General features: G+C 27.9%; 1 pseudogene; it reads right to left on the bottom strand.

Moving 5' to 3' along the window:
* Positions 1 to 382: 382 nt before the first annotated feature.
* LOC132947731 (uncharacterized) lies at positions 383 to 22753 on the bottom strand (annotated as a pseudogene).
* Positions 22754 to 23149: the final 396 nt, after the last annotated feature.

Here is a 23149-nt window from a genome sequence, read left to right as displayed (position 1 = left end):
AGAATATTACTGTATATTAAAAAGTTCTTGAACGTAATTTTATTTAGATATAAATCAAAATTAATTTACTAAACAATGAATAGCAAGAATTACATTTCCAAATTATAGATTTATATTACTTACAAAATAAAAAAAAAATATATGAATTATAAATGAAATAAAATTATTACAATTAAAAATCTACTAAATGTACACTAAATGATAACATTTATGATTAATGATCAGTTATTATTATACATACAGAAAAACATAGTATGTGCGTATACATTATAACTAATAATTTAAATTGTTATTAAAAGCTCCATCTACCTTTAAGTACAAAATAAAATTTTTCTGGTCACAAAAAATAGAACTATGTTGGAAAAAGTTTCTCATGTAAAAAAACAAATGAATACTATACATTTAATTTAAAGATCATTAAACTGTTCACTCAAATAAACTGTACCTGCTCTAGACAAGGGAACTTTAATTACCTTAGTCTTAGCATCAGACATCATAGTATCTAACAATTTCTCTAGAGCAGGAACTGAATATATATCAACTATAGTAACTGACTTGTCCTTTTCTTTTTCAGGAGTAGCCTCATCTCCTGGCTGCTGTTGGTGCTTTATTGTTCTGAGTATAGGTATATTGTTGGTCGTTTCTTCGGCATGGGATAAATCTAAATTATAATCATTAGTATGCTGGTTCTCTCGATATTCAGTAATAAATAAGTCTGTAATTTGGAGTAACTCATGAGTCACTCCCCAAACCAAGTGTGTTAATGTCTTGGAGAGATTTTTGAGACAGTCAATCAAGTGGCAGTGAGTAATTGTGGACTAAAAAAAAAAAATTAGATTAACATTAATAAATAGATGTTGTAAAATAATATAATACATAATAAGTTTACATACTTGGCTCTCATAAGCAGGAATAATCAGTAAAGCTTTAATACCATAACATTTTTCCAATTCATCTACGACACAATTCCTGAATTCTATGTTTACCAATTCCAGAACATTGAGCTTTTCAAGACCTTTGATGACAGTAAAAACATCCTGTGCAGATTGATCCTCCCATCCATCACGGCAATTTTCTAATCTCAATGTTTTCAAATTGACAAATCTTTTTAGTGACACGGCAAAATCTTTTGTTAAGCATACGCAATCACCAATTTCAAAAAACTCAATATTATCAGTAATAGTATTCAAACTCTGATAGATCTCTTTTGGAAATGCTTTAATAGAGGTTAATGACTAAATAATAATCATGAAAATAATAAGAGTAAATATAATACTTTTCTTTCCTTAAATATTTTAACTATATATATAAATAATTATTACAAATAACTTACAAATCTATTCAAATTTATTAAATTTTCAAATGATGGCAATGCCGTCAATTTTATTCCAGTTAAACCTTTTAGTCTTAACTCTGTGAGCTTTGTCATTTGTCCCAAATAATTCAAGTTTAGGTACATTAAATCATTGAGATTTTTTGTCGGTTTCATCAAATTTGGATTTCTAAAAATAAAATTAATTATTGAAACTTTTGAAAAAAAATGGTAATATATTTTTTTTATTACATTATTGAAGTAGCTTTAAGTACTTCAATTTGAGGTAATGAATTAATAATATCTTCAACTACAAGGACAGGACATCTATACAATTCAATGAATTTCAACATTTGTGCTCTTTTCATTGCATTTGCAAATTGTAACCAAAAACTTTCGAAGTCTTCAACTTTAGAGGGTAACAGCATACGTCTAGTGTCTAATGTATCAGTTTTTTGTTGATCAATTGAGTCTACAAACCTTTCCCAGTCATAGACCATAGAATTTTTTAAACGAACATTCTGCCACTAAAAATATTTAATAATTAATAAGTAAAAATACATTGTATGACATTTTAAGGTTATACTTACTAAGTATTTATTCATTGCAATTATATGCCAGGTGGTACATACTCTAGAAGCTGATAACAGCTCATGCGTTTTCAAATATTTGAAAACATATCTCAATGCTTTAACCATGTAATTAAATGATTGCATGGATGCAAAAGGTGTTACAATTTCTCGTAAAGAACCATTCATTTCAGAATTCCTGTTAAATTTGATTAAAAAAAAAAAAATTAGGTTTATAATTATTTTAAGAAGTTGAACTTGAAAGCATATAATTTATCATGCAAACTAAATTAGGCCTCAGAACATGTATGAAAAAATTAGTAAATAATAAATAGGGGTTGAAAGGAATATAGGAATGCTGACTTTCTGCTCAAATCTGAAAACAAACACAATCAAATGATTAAAGTAGTAAAAATACAAACATTTAACATGCACTCATTCATACAAATAAGACCAATGACCAACGCTACTGTGTGCCTGGTCCATTAATACATTCCCAAAAAAGAAAGGGAAGCTAAAATAATTACTTACTCGTTCAGATTTTTAGGTTCTTGAATAACACAGGTCATCAAACTGGGTCCTCTTGTTTGTTTCATTTCATGAACAAACTGTTCATGAAAACTACCAACAACCGTTGACAAATATATAATTTATTTCCTTGACAAATAACTTTATTAATTATATCAGAGTCGCTATTATCACTATATTCATCAATTTCATAATGCGTTTCTTAAGTTTTAGAAATAGGTGTTTTATCTACTTGATGTATCTACTTGATGACACTTGATGCACATGTCTTTTGGTTCAACATATAATTTTTCCGGTTCAGTAGCACCAACAATCACGTATGAAAAGACTCAGTTCTAAATAAAAAAAGAAAAAGTTTTATCGCTTAAAAAAAAAAAAAGATAACTATAAATAATCACTTACTATACATACACAACTAACAATTTTTAAATTAGCATTTAATTTGACACATGTTGGAAGATAGTAGACCAGACAGGTGGCAGGTTCATCGTTATTCGGGCACCATATCCCACAAGGTGTCTGCATAATGACTTCACCATCTGATGTTAACAACCTATTTTTATCCGTTGACGTATATGGTTTGATTAAGGAACGATTATAAAGGAAGCATAAGGATAACAACCCCTTAATTTTGCGTAACATTTGTGAAGCCAAATAATAAACTAATAAGTAAAAACTGTTTAAGCATTAACAATAAAAAATAAAGCCAATATGTTACCGTCTTTTAATTATTGTGTTATTTATATCAAATTCCTCAAGTTTTGTAGAAGAAACTTTTAGTGATGCACTAGATTGAATAGCTTGGCAGTCTTCAGATATGTATTCAGGTGTAGCTGATGATAAATTTATTGATTCTGAAATACCTAGGTGATGATGTAAAAAATTAGTTCTGTTTTTAAATTGCACAGTAAAACATATAATTATTCCTCATATTAATTGGAAAATAAACACACAGGGAGTTCCACCAAAAATTATATTGTCTGCAATTTTGAAAAATGTGAATTGTATTTTAATTAAATATTTTAAAGATATATTGCCATATGTATGCATTTTAGAACATTTCAATGAGATGCTGTATTATTTGAGATGATGCGAGTATACCGATTCACAACTGCAAGACTCAATACCAATTATTTGAATTAGGTTCATTTAATAATTTATAAATATAAATTAAGTGCTAAACAAATTTTTTATATGGTATATACTCAATTAAAATTGAATCCCTATTCATAATTTATAAATAATAATAAAATAGTATATAAAATACAGGGTGATTCATTAAGCATAAAACACTCATTATCTCAAAAAGTATTAATGTTTTTGAAAATATTTTTTTTTTATTTATTTGAATAATTTTATTAGATGGGTGGAGTGGAGTGGTATGGGGTTACCCCTCAAAATTTTTGTCCACTACTCCGCTTATCAAAACTTTAAATACTTATAACTCATTAACTACTAGTCCTAAATTCGATTTTTATGTATCAAAATACTTAGAAAAATATTCTGCTTTGGAAAATGATATTAAAACTCTATGTTGTCATTAAAAAAAAATAAAAGCTTAAAAAAACATAAGAATAATAAATATATAAAAATATGATTTTTAATTGAAATGTTGTTTTTTTAACAACTTGAAACTATGTAAAAAAATATTTTTAATAACATTAATACTTTTTGAGAAAATGAGTGTCTTACTCTTAATGAATCGCCCTGTATATTTTAGCTTTTACCTTTTGCAGATCTCAATCTAGAGGAGCTCTTAGCATTTTTAATAACAATTTTCATTTTACTTGAAGACTTGTTGTTTCCATCATCCGACAATTCATAATCAAATGGAAGCCGCTGTACAGGTGTCTTAGATTTTTTAGGTCTAACAGCAAAACCAACAAAAGAATCTTCCTAAAATCATAAAATGTATGAAGGAAAATTAAAAATTACACAAGTAATATTTATTATATTTAAGTTTATATATTAATAATTGAAAAAAATTAGGGACGACAAACCTATTTCCTAAACTCAAACTTAAATCTTCTGCAATGACAAAACTTTTAAAAATTTAATTTGAAGATTTTAATACATAATAGTTCTATCTAAATCAAAATATTCTTCTCTTTTACTAAACATTATTAACTATTAAAACCATTTAAGATTAAACATCAATTTTTCTCGGTTCAAAATACTTAAAGTTTAGGTATTTAAGGGTCCTCGAAATTAAAGAAAAAGCAGTGAGGAAAATAAAAAAAATTTTCAAAGTAAAGTTGACAAATTTAATAGTGTTTTTTTAATTGTTCTTAGACTATGGAATAACTTGCTACAATAGACAAAAATAAATAAAATTGTTTTCATTACTTTAGATAATTTAGAATTTGCATCTCTGATAAGTTCTTTAGATCGATCATTCATGCCAATTGGTTGTTTTAAAAATGTAAAACATTCTATCGTTAGACCTTCATCAGATAAGATGTCCAATTGTTCCTGAATTTCTCGTAACGATCTAAGTTTTTGGTTAGTTGGAGAATAATAGTATACATCACCAGTTCTATTTGCGCGATTGAGAATAGTAGATTCACCTGATGTTCTGTATACTAATTCTCGTTTCCAACCTGAAAATTATTAAACACAAATAATACACAAAAATAGATCATTAATATAATTTACTTACCATGCTCAAATGGAAGTTTATAAATAGCATCACTGATATCAACATTCAATTTTCTACCAGTACTACGTCGTGTTCTAGTTTTAGAATAGGTAAGGTTGAATGTTGGAGTAGTAAGTTCTAAAAATGTTAAAAATAAATAACTTTTTGATAAAATTATCTTTTTTAAAACCAATCATTAATTATTTAAAGTAAACCCAGTAGGTACATATTATGAAAATCATACTGGACCAAAATTATAATAGGTACTATTAACTTTTATAACATAAGATATATAAATAATAAATATAGGGTATCAAATTAAACAATTATCATCTTGATATTCAATATTTATTTATATTAGTTGATACTTTATTGTACAAAAATACTACGGTTGTAGTGCTACCTATAGATTTTTAATTTTTTGAAACCAACACCTAATGAAATGTGTGCTGTAACAAATTTATATTTTGAAAACTTCCTCAAGTTGCACATCATTTTTATGTTTTTTAAAAACTAATTTTTAGCATGATTATGATTATGATTTAAATTTAAAAAAAAGATAATTGTATTTTTTTTATGTGGTATCTAGACCATTTGACCAAGACTTGTGTATCAAGTTTAACTACTTGATTATTACTTCCCTTAAAGATAATTTACATGGCACTATATAAGTATACAATACTAAGATTATAGCATAAGCTTATGATTTGAAAATTTGATATAACTGCATTGAAAATCTGATAAAACTGAGAAGGAAAAATCATAATATAATTGCAGTTAAAAATGCAACATAAAATGTATAAAATCAATCTAATAACACGTGAAAATATCAATATAATTATTTATTATATTTATGAAATGAGAAAAAGATAATAGAGCATTATTATATTTTAGATTATTATTTATTAAATGCTAACCAAATTCTTCATATGGTATACACTCAATTAAAATTGAATCCCTCTTTATAATTCAAAAATAATAATAAATTAGTATATAAAATATATTTACTTTTGCCTTTTGTTGATCTCAATTTAGAGGAGCTCTTAGCATTTTTATAAACAATTTTCATTTTACTTGAAGACTTGTTGTCTTCATCATCTGACAATTCATAATCAAATGGTGGCCGCTGTACAGGTGTTTTAGATTTTTTAGGTCTAACAGCAACACCAACAAAAGAGACTTCCTAAAATCATAAAATGTATGAAGGGCAATTAAAAATTACTCAAGTAATATTTATTATATTTAAGTTTATATATTATAATTGAAAAAAATTAGGGATGACAAACTTATTTCCTAAACTCAAACTTAAATATCCTGCACTGACAAAACTTATAAAAATTTAATTTAAATATTTTAAAACATAATAAAAATAAAATAAAACTTTACATTAAGTTGTAAGGGTTTTCATTTTTAACAAAATAGTTTTGAGTTATTACTTAATTAGTCTAAAAAAAATATATCTTATCAAATAATCAGACATTGTTAATGTGATATCAAAATGTGTGTGAGGTTTAAACTAGGGTTTAAAATCAAACTATCCTTCTCTTTTACTAAACATTATTAATCATGAAAACCATTTAAGATTAAACATCAATTTTTCTCGGTTCAAAATACTTAAAGTTTAGGTATTTAAGGGTTCTCGAAATTAAAGAAAAAACCGGGAGGAAAATAAAAATAATTTACAAAGTAAAGCTGACAAATTTAATAGTGTTTTTTTAATTGTTCTTAGACTATGGAATAACTTGCTACAATAGACAAAAATAAATAAAATTGTTTTCATTACTTTAGATAATTTAGATTTTGCATCTCTGATAAGTTCTTTAGATCGATCATTCATGCCAATTGGTTGTTTTAAAAATGTAAAACATTCTATCGTTAGACCTTGATCAGATAAGATGTCCAATTGTTCCTGAATTTCTCGTAACGATCTAAGTTTTTGGTTAGTTGGAGAATAATAGTATACATCACCAGTTCTATTTGTGCGATTGAGAATAGTAGATTCACCTGATGTTCTGTATACTAATTCTCGTTTCCAACCTGAAAATTATTAAACACAAATAATACACAACAATAGATCATTAATATAATTTACTTACCATGCTCAAATGGAAGTTTATAAATAGCATCACTGATATCAACATTCAATTTTCTACCAGTACTACGTCGTGTTCTAGTTTTAGAATAGGTAAGGTTGAATGTTGGAGTAGTAAGTTCTAAAAATGTTAAAAATAAATAACTTTTTGATAAAATTATCTTTTTTAAAACCAATCATTAATTATTTAAAGTAAACCCAGTAGGTACATATTATGAAAATCATACTGGACCAAAATTATAATAGGTACTATTAACTTTTATAACATAAGATATATAAATAATAAATATAGGGTATCAAATTAAACAATTATCATCTTGATATTCAATATTTATTTATATTAGTTGATACTTTATTGTACAAAAATACTACGGTTGTAGTGCTACCTATAGATTTTTAATTTTTTGAAACCAACACCTAATGAAATGTGTGCTGTAACAAATTTATATTTTGAAAACTTCCTCAAGTTGCACATCATTTTTATGTTTTTTAAAAACTAATTTTTAGCATGATTATGATTATGATTTAAATTTAAAAAAAAGATAATTGTATTTTTTTTATGTGGTATCTAGACCATTTGACCAAGACTTGTGTATCAAGTTTAACTACTTGATTATTACTTCCCTTAAAGATAATTTACATGGCACTATATAAGTATACAATACTAAGATTATAGCATAAGCTTATGATTTGAAAATTTGATATAACTGCATTGAAAATCTGATAAAACTGAGAAGGAAAAATCATAATATAATTGCAGTTAAAAATGCAACATAAAATGTATAAAATCAATCTAATAACACGTGAAAATATCAATATAATTATTTATTATATTTATGAAATGAGAAAAAGATAATAGAGCATTATTATATTTTAGATTATTATTTATTAAATGCTAACCAAATTCTTCATATGGTATACACTCAATTAAAATTGAATCCCTCTTTATAATTCAAAAATAATAATAAATTAGTATATAAAATATATTTACTTTTGCCTTTTGTTGATCTCAATTTAGAGGAGCTCTTAGCATTTTTATAAACAATTTTCATTTTACTTGAAGACTTGTTGTCTTCATCATCTGACAATTCATAATCAAATGGTGGCCGCTGTACAGGTGTTTTAGATTTTTTAGGTCTAACAGCAACACCAACAAAAGAGACTTCCTAAAATCATAAAATGTATGAAGGGCAATTAAAAATTACTCAAGTAATATTTATTATATTTAAGTTTATATATTATAATTGAAAAAAATTAGGGATGACAAACTTATTTCCTAAACTCAAACTTAAATATCCTGCACTGACAAAACTTATAAAAATTTAATTTAAATATTTTAAAACATAATAAAAATAAAATAAAACTTTACATTAAGTTGTAAGGGTTTTCATTTTTAACAAAATAGTTTTGAGTTATTACTTAATTAGTCTAAAAAAAATATATCTTATCAAATAATCAGACATTGTTAATGTGATATCAAAATGTGTGTGAGGTTTAAACTAGGGTTTAAAATCAAACTATCCTTCTCTTTTACTAAACATTATTAATCATGAAAACCATTTAAGATTAAACATCAATTTTTCTCGGTTCAAAATACTTAAAGTTTAGGTATTTAAGGGTTCTCGAAATTAAAGAAAAAACCGGGAGGAAAATAAAAATAATTTACAAAGTAAAGCTGACAAATTTAATAGTGTTTTTTTAATTGTTCTTAGACTATGGAATAACTTGCTACAATAGACAAAAATAAATAAAATTGTTTTCATTACTTTAGATAATTTAGATTTTGCATCTCTGATAAGTTCTTTAGATCGATCATTCATGCCAATTGGTTGTTTTAAAAATGTAAAACATTCTATCGTTAGACCTTCATCAGATAAGATGTCCAATTGTTCCTGAATTTCTCGTAACGATCTAAGTTTTTGGTTAGTTGGAGAATAATAGTATACATCACCAGTTCTATTTGCGCGATTGAGAATAGTAGATTCACCTGATGTTCTGTATACTAATTCTCGTTTCCAACCTGAAAATTATTAAACACAAATAATACACAAAAATAGATCATTAATATAATTTACTTACCATGCTCAAATGGAAGTTTATAAATAGCATCACTGATATCAACATTCAATTTTCTACCAGTACTACGTCGTGTTCTAGTTTTAGAATAGGTAAGGTTGAATGTTGGAGTAGTAAGTTCTAAAAATGTTAAAAATAAATAACTTTTTGATAAAATTATCTTTTTTAAAACCAATCATTAATTATTTAAAGTAAACCCAGTAGGTACATATTATGAAAATCATACTGGACCAAAATTATAATAGGTACTATTAACTTTTATAACATAAGATATATAAATAATAAATATAGGGTATCAAATTAAACAATTATCATCTTAATATTCAATATTTATTTATATTAGTTGATACTTAATTGTACAAAAACTCTATAGTTGTAGTGCTACCTACAGATCTTTAAGTTTTTGAACACAACACCTAGAAAAATGTGTGCTGAAACAAATTTATATTGTTGAAAACTTCCTCAAGCTATGCATCATTCTTTTGTTTATTAAAAACTAATGTTTAGCAATCATGATATAAAATTTAAAAAAAGATAATTGTATTTTTTTTATGTGGTATCAAGACCATTTGACCTAGAATTGTAATAATATTATAATTTCTCTTATATTTTTATTTTTAAATATTGAAATTTCAAGTTTATAAGTTTAATAAAATGCCAGCACAATATTTGTTATTTTATCAGTGACCCATTAGCATCATAGGTCAAATGCATTCTCATAAAATTATTTTCTTTTTCAATTTTGAGTGATCTTAGAATAAAATCACATATTACAAAAATTATAAGAGGATAATATTCATAAGATATAAAGATATAATTATATTTTGAGAACCACTTGTTTATTTATTACTTAAATTTATCTGATACTTTTAATACCTTCAATCGACAAATGTTTCAATAGACTTTTGTAAATATAATAATTTTATAAATATTTCTTGATTATATATCAACATGAGCGTTGCACTCACTCAATCATATTCACGCAATATTTTTTTTTCATAAACACAGACCGATTTTTAAGGATCACACAACTTTCACATGTGTACTGTGTAATAATCAGCAAAATATGTCAGACTACTTGGGCCAAGATGAATAAAAATGTCACGGTGTCTGGAAAGAGAGGCCGCCATCCCCCACCCGGGCATAGCAGAAACCTACTTGTGCCCACTTGCAAATTCTGCCAAACTAAAACACACATGTTTAAAATCTACAGTACCCTCTCTCACAGTTAAAAACCACCCTAAGTTGCCTAAGTTGCCGAGGGTTTATAAATGAAAAAAAAATAAAATTAAGAAAAATTGTAGGAACATTTTTTGTAAAAGATTAAAATATAAATAATTTGGTTTTGGTTTTAATATTCATGTTCATTATATTATAATAAATAATGATGAAAAAAATAACGAGGTGAAGAGACCCGGAACTTGCGCTCATTCAACGCCAATGGCAAGTTAATAGTTAATTAACTATAATGGAATTGATGTCTTAGTCAATCAAATAAAGTTTAATTGAAACTTCTAAGAGAACATTTGTTTAATGCACAAAAATTAAATGTTCAGTTGTTATACAGTTAGTGAGTGTACAACAATGGACTTAAGATCATTAAGACTTAAAGCTAGTATCTCAAGAAATACGTTAAAAAAGAAAATAATAGGTACCTATGGAAATTAATGTTTAGTGTGTATTTATATTGAGTGCAAATGAATTGGAATATTTTTACTTGTTTTTCATAAAAATACAGAGAGATTTTATCCATTTTCCGATAAATGTATTATACATTGGGGCGCACTCACCTAAGGTAGGAGGAACTTGTAATTCCAAAGATTCTAAGGCATCACTGCGTAAATTGTCTTTCTTATGCCTCTTATTACTCTGATTGTTCTTGACATCATTAGGTTCAGGTGATGAAACTATAAATCAATCATAAAAATAATACATTATTATTTCACATTCATAATAATATACATGATATAAAATATAAGAACATAAGCAGGTTTATACATAGTCTTTATAACTTACTACTTGATTTAGACTGTTTCTTTTTATTAACATGGTTAGTATTAAGAATGGATGGCTTTTCTACATCCATATGTTCTCCTGTTTCTTTACTTAGTTCCATTTTTACCGCTGAATGTGGTCATAAACAAAAAAAAATTATAAAACATAAAATTGGTACATATTTAATTTAAGTTGGATACAAAAGATGTACATATAAACATATCATAGAGAAAAAACTTACATTTTTTTTTATTTTCAATAATTATCAATACATCGTCATCAATATCAAATCCAATAAAATGTTGTTCTGGTTTATTGGTTTCCTAAATATAAACAAATTAAAATTATAACTTATTATTTTTAATTTATCATATTATACAATCTTGCTATAATATTATATGATAAGTACTACAAAATATGTTGTATGTTATTTTTAATATAAGCTAATCTAGACTAAATTTTTAGTATGTAATGAACTGGTTTTCATATAAAAAATAATACAGAAATCAAGCACATTTTATTAGGATAAGTATTAAGTGTTAAGCTGTATTATATTCACATTATTTAGTAAGATTAGTAAATTTTCAATTAAGACAAATTATTTTTAACATTGTTTTTATTAATCTGCACTAAAACAATACATACTATATTGTTAACACTGCATGTAATCATAACTTTTACACTGAAATAAGTGCCTTACAAAAAATAAAATACAAATTAAACTTACCATTAAAGTACTCATTTTTTAAAACCATAATAATGAAAAAGACAAATAACTAAAAAATGTTGAAAACTATAATGGATAAAGAAAATGTTTTGATGTACAGTTGTCAGTACCATAAACATACAATTAGATAGCCAACTTCCTATGGATCTGCTTTTTAATAAGTGAGGCGACAGCCATTTGCTTATGTGTTAATGTTAACATTCAACAAAATAACCTCAAAAATTTTATAAATTAATATACCTATATATTATAAATATTATTATTATTATTACTATTTTATGTAATCCATCTATCTATCTATCTATCTATCTTATTCTATAAAATCGCAAGAAAAACAGCTGATCTATAGGGAATTCATGGAGGATCTCATGGTTGAAAAAATTAAACACCGCTCCATTTCCCCAGTCCGCCAGACCCATCCCGTCGATTCCCTATAGCGCGACCAATCGCGTACCTTCGCCGCGGCGGCGGCGGTCGGTTTTTAAACGTTTTCGAAAAATGGTACGCTTTTTACGCTGTTTTTTTTACTTTTAGACATTTTCATATATAGTTCGTTTCTTTTAAAAGCCGCGTGGTTTGTACGCGATATCGGTCCATAGCCATCGCAATCGACGCCAGCGTAGGTCGTTATTATTGCTTTTCGTTTCGTCTTTTCAATTGCCGTTTGTGCTCTATTTGTTAAGTTTATTTCTTTTGAACCCCGTGAATATGCAGTTTGTACACTTAAAAATTCGCGTTCACGAAATGTCAGTCGGTCTTCGTTCCAACGCACAAGTGCACAATAAATATATACTGTTTTTTTTTGTTTTGTTTTTGATTCAATAAATATTGCATTATGTGATTGTAGACGTATTATTTGGTCCTTAATAACGTAGCTGGTATGTTGCTTAACGTAAACACAGTTAAATGTATTATTCAAACATACATAATAACGGTCAGATAAGTGAATAAAATACAATTAAAGTTTAAACCGTGTAGATACATAGAATACGTAGACACACAGCTCCGTAGACACACAGCTTAATTGTTGAAGTTTTGACCATGATTTGCATCACAAACTGTGGCTCGATAGGTTAGGCGTAGGTTCCCCAAACATAGGATGATAAGTAGGTTCGGGTTCGAAACCGTCGTAGCTCTCTTCGGGCGGCAACGACTGTACCGTGTATTCTAAGGCAAGGCCGCCCGTCAATTGACTTTTTTGCATTTTTTTTCACTTTATATTTCATAAATAATATAATAATATACAAGTTAATTTTACATTATATGACTGTATATTATATATTATGTACCTATATGTTATTTAAATTATTAGGAATTCAACACATATTATTTTCTTTAAATTGTCATTGTTATTATATCAAACTAATTATACTAAAAATCATATTTATTTTTCGTAAGTTATTTCGAATGTTCTGTGATTGGGTTTATGGAAAATACTATTTTTTCTCTTCACTTATAGCAACTAGACATACTAGACTTATTTTCTGCAGCACATTGTTCGCTATCCGACTAAGTCGGATAGCCAACCTAGCTGACGAACTTTAAAGTTAATAGATTTTGACTTGATATGACTGACTTTCTAGACACTCCAACACGGTTTCGACTTTACACTTTATACATAAGAAAAAGCACCGGACAAGTGACGGCACATACCTACCATTCTATCCGCAGTCGACGGATTGCTCATTTTGATTTCGTCTTAGACGGTGCTGACTGACTTGCTTAACGAGAGCAGCCGGCGGGGGATCGTCAGCCTGGCGCCAGGGCACCCTGACGTAACCCGTCGGAGGGATGTTTCCGCGTCACCCAAAGGCGTGAAGGAGCCGCCCTCGCGACATATGGCTAAAGGTGTAAAAACCCCCGAGGGAATGGTCTTATAACTCCCCGTCACACAGTGGTTAGAAATGACTTGCTTAACACTTAAACATGCAGGTTTTTACATTTTTTTTTTTTTTGATATAATTATATATACATTACAGGTACATGTTTATATGTATTGTATTGGTTAATATAATATTATGTATCTATATGTTATTTTTTTTTATGAATTATAATAAATAGGTACAATATATTATAATTGTTTGTATTTATATTGTATAGTTATAGTTTGTATTTTTCGTAAATTATTTCATAAGTTGTGTAATAGGGTTTTCACTTATAGGCGCCCAACGTCGGGTCTGCAATCCACCGCAGGTGGATTGCCTACTTGATATGCTGTAGCACATTGTCCGCGATCCGACGAATTCGGATTGCCTACCTAGGTGGCTAATTGGATGTTAATCGATTTTGACTTGAGATGACTGACTTGCTAGACAATCCAACTCGGGTTTTGACTTTACACTTTTTACATAAGAAAGAGCACCGGACATGCGACGGCACATACCACTCTATCCGCCGCAGGTGGATTGCTTATTTTTGTTTTGTCTTAGATGGGTAATGACTGATTTGCTGGACACTCTAACATGCAGATTTTCGAATTAACATTTTCTTACACGTATGAAAAAAGCACCGGTCATACGCTGGGGGATAGTATCATCATTGAATTGCCGGTTTTCATGGGCCATGGAAGATTTCTAGATACTGAATCTTGACTTTGAAACGTTCCCACCTTCGAAATGAAACCGCCAAAGAGCCAGGCCATATCAGAAATTCTTATCACCTTCTAATGTATAAGTGCGACATTTATAATTCGAATGTGTCTCCAAAATCGGTACTCACTTACAACTAACACGGTCAAGGGGACCAACTATTTTTTCGATTATTTACCTATCTACGCAACTAACGGGGTCCGCAATCCACCACAGGTGGATTGCATACCTGATAATATACGCTTCGCATATAGTCCGCGATCCGACGCAGTCGGATCGCCTACCTATGTGATTTTATGACTGATAGCTAGACAATCAAATAAACCTATCGACTCTACACTTTTTAACAATTTTAACAACCAAAAGCAGCGGAGAAACGGGAGATGATCCTGGAGATCGTATCTAGCCTATCCATTTACAACGTTCGTGACGGATTGCTAGACGCTCAAACTTTTAAACATTCCCGCCAAAGCGCCAAGCCTTATCTCCAATCCATATCACTAATCCTTATCACAAATCCTAAACTTTCGTCCTACAGCCTTTGTGACTTTTATAATTCCAACGACATTGTCTCCAAAATTGGTACCCACTCTCAGCGAGTCCAACTCTCCCAGAGTTTCACTTAGAGCTAGTCTAATACTATAAAATCACAAGAAAAACAGCTGATTTGTAGGGAATTCATGGAGGATCTCATGGTGGAAAAAATTAAACACCGCTCCGTTTCCCCAGTCCGTCGGACCGATCCCGTCGATTCCCTATAGCGCGACCAATCACGTACCTTCGCCGCGGCGGCGGCGGTCGGTTTTTAAACATTTCAAAAAATTTTACGCTTTTTACGCTGTTTTTCGACTTTTAGACATTTTCACATATAGTTCGTTTGTTTTAAAAGCCGCGTGGTTTGTACGCGATATCAGTCCATAGCCATCGCAATCGACGCCAACGTAGGTCGTTATTATTGCTTTTCGTTTCGTCTTTTCAATTGCCGTTAGTGCTCTATTTGTTAAGTTTATTTCTTTTGAACCCCGTAAATATGCGATTTGTACGCAAATTCGGTTTGTACACTTAAAAATTCGCGTTCACGAAATGTCAGTCGGTCTTCGTTCCAACACACAAGTGCACAATTATTATATACTGTTTGTTTTGTTTTGTTTTTGATTCAATAAATATTGCATTATGTGATTGTAGACATATTGTTTAGTCCTTAATAACGTAGCTGGTATATTGCTTAACGTAAACACAATTAAATGTATTATTAAACACAAATAAATGTATTATTCAAGCATACATAATATTGTAATAATAATAATAACGGTCAGATAAGTGAATAAAATACAATTAAGGTTTAAACAGTGTGTAGAATTATGATACATAGAATTATATATGATTACATCGATCATCGATGTTTATCGAATATATTGGTTTACGTCGCTCCGTAGACACACAGCTTAACTGTTGAAATTTTGACAGTAATTTGATTCACAAACTGTGGCTCGATAGGTTAGGCGTAGGTTCCCCAAACATAAGATGTTAGGTAGGTCCGGGTTCGAAACCGTCGTAGCTCTCTTCGGGCGGCTAACGACTGTACCGTGTGTTCTAAGGCACAACCGCCCATAATAAATTGACTTTTTTGCATTTTTTTTCACGTTATATTTCATAAATAAAATAATAATATACATGTTAATTTTACATTATATGACTGTATATATAAAACCTAGATAAGCTTCTCACGTTTATTATGGTGAAAAAATCATGTTTCTACGACTAACGAGAGCTGAGGAAAACTTGAAGTACAAAACCATGTTTTCGGTAAGAAAAACACGATTTTACATGTCATGTACTGCTCTACGTGTTTTATACAAACTAAATATCTCACATCCTAAAATTGTTATAAATCGTTTAAAAAATTACAATTTAAATAATTATTTTTTTAAACTTGTAGAGAATTTGACGAAAAAATTATTTTTTTTAACGTTGACCAACAAAATATGAAATTTAGTATTATAAAAAAAAACCTTAGATACATATGAATAAATGGAAGCAAGCCTGTTGAATAAAGCGACCAGCGTAATCAATGTACAACGTAATTCGATAACTTATAATAATTAAAACAATAAACCCCTAATTATATGAACTGAAACACAATTGTTTATATAAAGCAGTCAAATACGAACTGTATTTATTTTTAATTAGTTAGTAGGTACATTCCTATATTACAGATTATTTATTTATTTATTTAAGATATATTAATATATAAAATGGTTGAACCCAATTCAAAATACGATTAAACAAATTACAAATGACACTGAAACACATTCATAATTTAAAAAAAAAAGGTGGACAAGTGGATGTCGTTCTGCTGTACAGTAGGTTACAAGTGGGTCACTGCAATGGATGGTGTTAAATTTGAATTCAATGATATAATATAATTGTATAAGAAAAACGATTCTGAGCGAAGGTTGGTGTACTCTGATGTTAAATTCTAACTACCAAACTACCGCGATATTTTGCGTCAATACTGTACCATTGAAAGATACGGGAGCGCTGTCACCTTATCTTCTCTACATTGTGACATTAACTTAAATACATTTTAACAAACCAATTTTATTCTACTTGCGTCATTTATTACAATATAATTGTTAATAAATTTATATAAAAAAATTCAATAATAATACTTTCATAATAGGTAATTTAAAATAATAATCTTATTATAATAGGTAATTACATGGTTTTTTGTTAAAAAATATATATATTTAATGTCACATATTATATAATACATTTTTTTTATAAGCCTGTGATGGAATTAAATATAACTATATTGTATAGAAAATTGACAGTTATGAATTTATGATACAATTCACCTATGCAAACATAATAATTAATAGTTATAGCTGTCATTTTTGTTTTTATCTCATTACTTTTTCCACAGCTAGGGTGTTAGATAATCATTTACCATTACAAGAGCAATCATTTTATTACTTATCATACGCAAAAGCCAGCTCAGTGTTGGTACCTAGGTGGTTTAATAATTATATTAATATTTCATATAATATTGTTACCCGTCCTAGCATTTATTAACGTCTTATAAGTTAATACCACACACGGTAAAACGGTATATGCATGATAGGTGCGTAGTATAATAAAAGTTTAAAATAAATCCATACATTTTTAAAATGTAATTTTCTATTTTAATTAATATTTTAAGTTCTTTAATAATTTTTATTTTGAATTACTTACCTACAAAAATTGACTAAATCCTCATTTTTCGTTTAAATATATAAAATTGTAATATTTATGTAATAAATAATAATATTGTAATAACCAGTATTTGTAATTTATTCTAGTAATTGTTTTGTATTATGTACGTACTAAAAAGAAATCCATTTTCAATAACTAATTATGTTTTAATTAAAAAAATGTCCTCACAAAGCAATAATTCATAACAAAAAACGTTTAAAGAAAAAAAATATTTTTCATAATTTCAATATTATTTCTATTGCAAGTGAAATATTTTAAATTCATAACGCTAAATCAATAATACATGTTGGCTAAAATTTAATATTAATTGGTAAATTAGTATTTGAGTCAGTATTTTCTTATTTTCCTGGTCCCCAAATTCTCTCATGTCGCGACCCTCTTAAACAGTATTATAATAATAGGTAATTATTGTTATTCAATCGATTTTATTCATCCTCGGCGCCGCGCTGTCTGACTGTATACTACCCATATTATAGCTGTCTGTGTAGACGGAATACTGGTGACTGCGAATACAGCCACGGCAACTCTCTATACGAGCGTTTGAGAGTAAATCATTTATGTAAAATAGTTTATATTTGTATGGCTGCTATAATGCTGTTATAACTTTTAAGTATTAAATGGACATATTTTGTTAATAGTATAATATAAAACCGTATGATTTTCATGTAGATGACCTTTACAGGACATTCAATGTAAGAAACCTAAATGGCTAGTATATAATATGGAATATCTTTAATTATATTTTTAACATAGATCTAAAAGAATATTACCCATCATACACGCATGAAACAAACTGTAAATCTGAATATCCCAGTAACCAATAAATAATTTGGTAGAAAAATGGTTTTTAGTCGGTATTCGTTTATGTATTAAGCTTAATATTAATTTAAAATCATTTAAAAATTAATATCTTTATAAATTTTTTTTAAATATCTAAATCTTAACTATGTTAGATTATATTATATAAAAAAAAAATAGCACTTTTAGTTGTATTCTTATAATTATATTATTCTATAATATGAAAATATGTTTATTCCATACCTATGTAATACGTAAATAATAATAGAATATCATATGTATATTTAAATAATTTATGTAATATATTTGTGTTGTATTGAACTTGCTGCACCCACCACAAGCTAAGCTTTTGGGGCGGTGTCATTAACTGTTTTATTTTAGTCTTTGTTAACTTTTTGTAAAACATTATATTGACAATAAACTATTATTATTATTACTATAGTTAAGTACAACATTTCAGTGTAAGTTAATTAATTAATAGTATCTAGGTAAAAAAGGTGAATGGAAACTGTTAACAGTTATAACTTATAATATAGATAGTACCTATACAACTTTTTTTGAGTAAGGAATTAATAAGTAGATACCTATTTGCTATTATATTACATAGCTAGATAGCTATATAGATATACAACATAACGAAGTTACTTGTTACAAATTTTATGTATTGTCGTCCAAGGTGCACCACATTTTCTTCTTTGGACTTCTGACATTTTTTAAATATTTGCCACACATAACAATAAATGCGAAGAACAAACTAATGTTTTGTCGTTGTCGCTTATCATGAGTGCTTGACTTGGAAAATTTAAAGTAGGGGGACTGTTTACTTTTAAAAAAGAGAGACCCCATCACTTGTTGGTTATGCCCCCACACCCCTTAATACCCTTTTTAAAGCATGAAAAATATTTATAAATTAACATTAAAAAAAAAAAATACAAGTTAATATAAGACATATAGGTAATTACTCTATATCGTCTGAAAAAGTCGCAAAGGGCGTAATACAGCCATGACGACTCTCTATAGTATAGCGTGTCCCAACCGGCGTGCCGCGGTACATTGGTGTGCCGTGCGTTAAAGTACGATTCCGTGCGTTTTACCTTTTTTGGAACACGATTCCATACGATTTTGATCAAACAATGGATTGTCAAAATGACCCCAAAGACAACACGATTGTAACTGGTAATCACAATGCAAATTTTAATATGAATATATTCCCAATTTCACTACAAAATGTATTGGATAAAACAATCTACTATTTCGAGTCTAGGTATATACAAACCGAAACAAAAAAAAGGTGGGAAAGTTGGTGTCGTTTTGGTGTACAGTAGGTTACAATAGGTTACAAGTGCCCCCCCCCCCCCCCAATGGGTGCCCATGTATATAAGCACCTACTCTAATTGTAATCTAATTATCACAATCCACATTTAGTAATTTTGTATTACTACTAGCTGCTAGTATCTATACTTAGTACCTACTCAAATATAGTTTGTTTACATTTCGATCTAGCACAGTCATGCTTAATACTTTCCTCATATGCCTTATCATTATTATTAAATTATTATTTACATAATTTTATAGTTTAGTTGAAATTGTATATTATATTTCTTTATTTTATTTTTTATCAAATATATTTTAAATACAAATTAATATAATATAGTTAATAATTTATTTTCTTTGTATCTATATTTATATTAAAATATAGAAGTACAATTTTTACAAAATTAACTTATAAGTTATACATTATGACTTATAATTATTGACTAAATTGAGTAATTATAAAGGTATTAATAGGTAATATAGTAATTAACTAAGTACTGTAACATACAGTAATATTATTATATTTTTACTTAGTGTTATTTTATACTTAGCGTCTTGGCGTACTAAAATGTAAATAATTTTAACTGTGATGGATGTCAAAAATATCTCGTTAGTTATTACCCACATGGACACATCTATAAGTTTAGTTTCCTAATTATTATTAAAGTAGGTATTATTGTTACAGTTGGTATTATTTAGAACTAGCATATTTAAAGGATACAAAATGAAAATGGATTATTATTTATTACGGAGTACACCGATTCAATAGTAATAAAAGTTAAAACATTTTAGATGATAAGAAATTTCGTATAACTATACTGTTAATGTGAATTTAAGACTATGGACTATATACTAACTAGTTTTGAAAGTTTAAAAAGTGCGAACAACATTTAACACTTAAAATATGTCAATGGGTGTGAAATAGTGTGCAGTTTTGTACTCTTGTTATAACTTATAAGTAGGTATTCGGATACTTGTATTTAAATACTTTTTGACAAGTGAATTTGATATACTTTCAAAATACCTACTTTTACTTTGTATCTTATTCCAGAATACTAAATACTTTTTTACATCAAATCAATCAAATGAACATACACAAAAATAGCAATAAGTCTTAGTGTTCACCGGAGTAGAAGCAAAAATTGATTTGGTTTGAGAGGCAAAGTTGTCATGGTACGAAGATTCAGCGTCTATACATTTTACATCATTATTGGTATTATTTCTATGTACAAATAAGAAATTACAACAAATTAAATCTGAACCTAATTCTTAACGTTTAATATTTTATCTACCTACAAAATAAGTTTTATAATCAGTATAGGTACACTTTAATATGTGCCGTTTACCGTATGTTAGGTATTTGGAATTAATAATTCGAATGATGTAATGCAGATATTATTCATATATAATGCAGTTTTTTTTAAATATAATATATGACTACTAATATTCTCCCTTTTACTATTGCATAAAAAAACATTTAAAAATCTAAAAAAATATTTCGTAAATAAATAATAAAAAAATAATACATGGTAATTTAAATTTTGTTTTGAAATTGTTGTAATTTTTAAAAAATTTAAATAAATATAACAAATTATAAAAATTTAAATACAACATAATATATTTGTATGATATTAAAAAAATCCGAGAAAAAATTATTTCACTATCATTAGTTCATAAAAAATTATCAAACAAAAAAATAAATTATAATATAATCAATTCACAAGTCATTCGTTTTTTAATTACAATAAAATAAGAAAATTGTTACATGAAAAATCGAGTGAATACCAAATGTTGTAAAAATATAAATTTCAGACGCTCATAAAAATTTAATTTAAGTTTCTTGTAGACATTTTTTTTTGATAAAGGTAGACAAACTTATGAGTAATCTTATATTACATTTTCAAATCTTAGATTTAAAAAGAAAAATTTTTATGAATTCTCAACTCAAAATAATTTGCTAATTTTCGTGATTATTCCGTATTTGTCAAAATTTAAACTTTAAATGTTTATAAATAAAAACAGTGACTAAGGATTTTTAATTTATTTCATATATAATTTTAACAATATAGTAGGGCATTGTGCTAAGTTTTCAAGCTATTTTACTCAACAGATAAAATTTTATGGTATTTATAGAAAAAAAAAATAAAAAAAAAATGGAAATTGACAATGTCCGTAAACAGCTCAAAATAAGTCAAAATATTTGGAAAATGTTATGGTGTATAGGAAATGCAATTATAAACATTCAGTCAAATTTTCATGTCCCTACGGTCATTTGTTTTAGAGTTACACCAAAAACCAAAATCGATTTTCTCGAAAACAGATTTTGAGTAAAAATTCCCGTTTTTCCTTAATTTTTCTTTTTTTTTTCACGTCGCGTTTGAAAACTACTGGGAAATTTGACCCCCCAAACTACCAACTAGATTCACTTTCCTATCAGAAAAGTTACTGTTGAAGAAAATCCAAGCACTTTTACTGTCCTAAAAGGCGATGACAGACACAAAAAAAAAACACACATCATTGTAAAATCAATACATTCATCGCTTCGCTCAGAATCTAAAATGTATATAAGTACCACCAAAACCTCAACATTTTAAAAAATGTAAGTTTATACTGAGTTATGTAATTTTAAAAGGAAATTGAATGTCAATGAGCAAAATGTAGCTAGATTGATAAGCATATATTTTCTTAGCTTACGAGCTCTGATAAGGACTTACCTCTTCACCACCCATCAATGCACTTATTTCGACATAAAACACACGATCTTTCTTCCTATTGTCTCTGTAGTCTGGATTTTCTTGGTTATACAATATTTCATATTTCTTAACTTCGGCAATAAGTTGTTCAATGTTTATTGACGACATGTTACTTTTAAAATTTTTAAATTAAGTAGGTATCTAGGTACCTGTACTCTGTCCCATGAGAGAATAATCAGTCCGCCGACCGATTCTCGTCAGTGCCACTCATCCTCCACCAACTACCCGGTATTTAATATTTAAACGTCATCACTGGACGAAGGAAAGTTGGCGATTAAAGACTTTTCCAAAAATTATGTACCCAAGTATAATATTTTCAATTTAGATCACTAGCAAAGTTACTGGAAGGCTAAACAATTATAGAACCCAACATTTTGAGAATTCTAGATTTCTTTGATATAACATACTGATGAACCTTGTATTCAATACTACTTTGCAATGGGTTGTTGCAATGTCGTTAACTATATAAATGTATACTATTTAGTATTTATACTACGCAATTTA

The sequence above is a fragment of the Metopolophium dirhodum genome, chromosome 6 (genome assembly GCF_019925205.1).
Source record: "Metopolophium dirhodum isolate CAU chromosome 6, ASM1992520v1, whole genome shotgun sequence".
Classification (NCBI taxonomy): domain Eukaryota; kingdom Metazoa; phylum Arthropoda; class Insecta; order Hemiptera; family Aphididae; genus Metopolophium; species Metopolophium dirhodum.
This window is presented reverse-complemented; position numbering and strand designations above follow the sequence as displayed.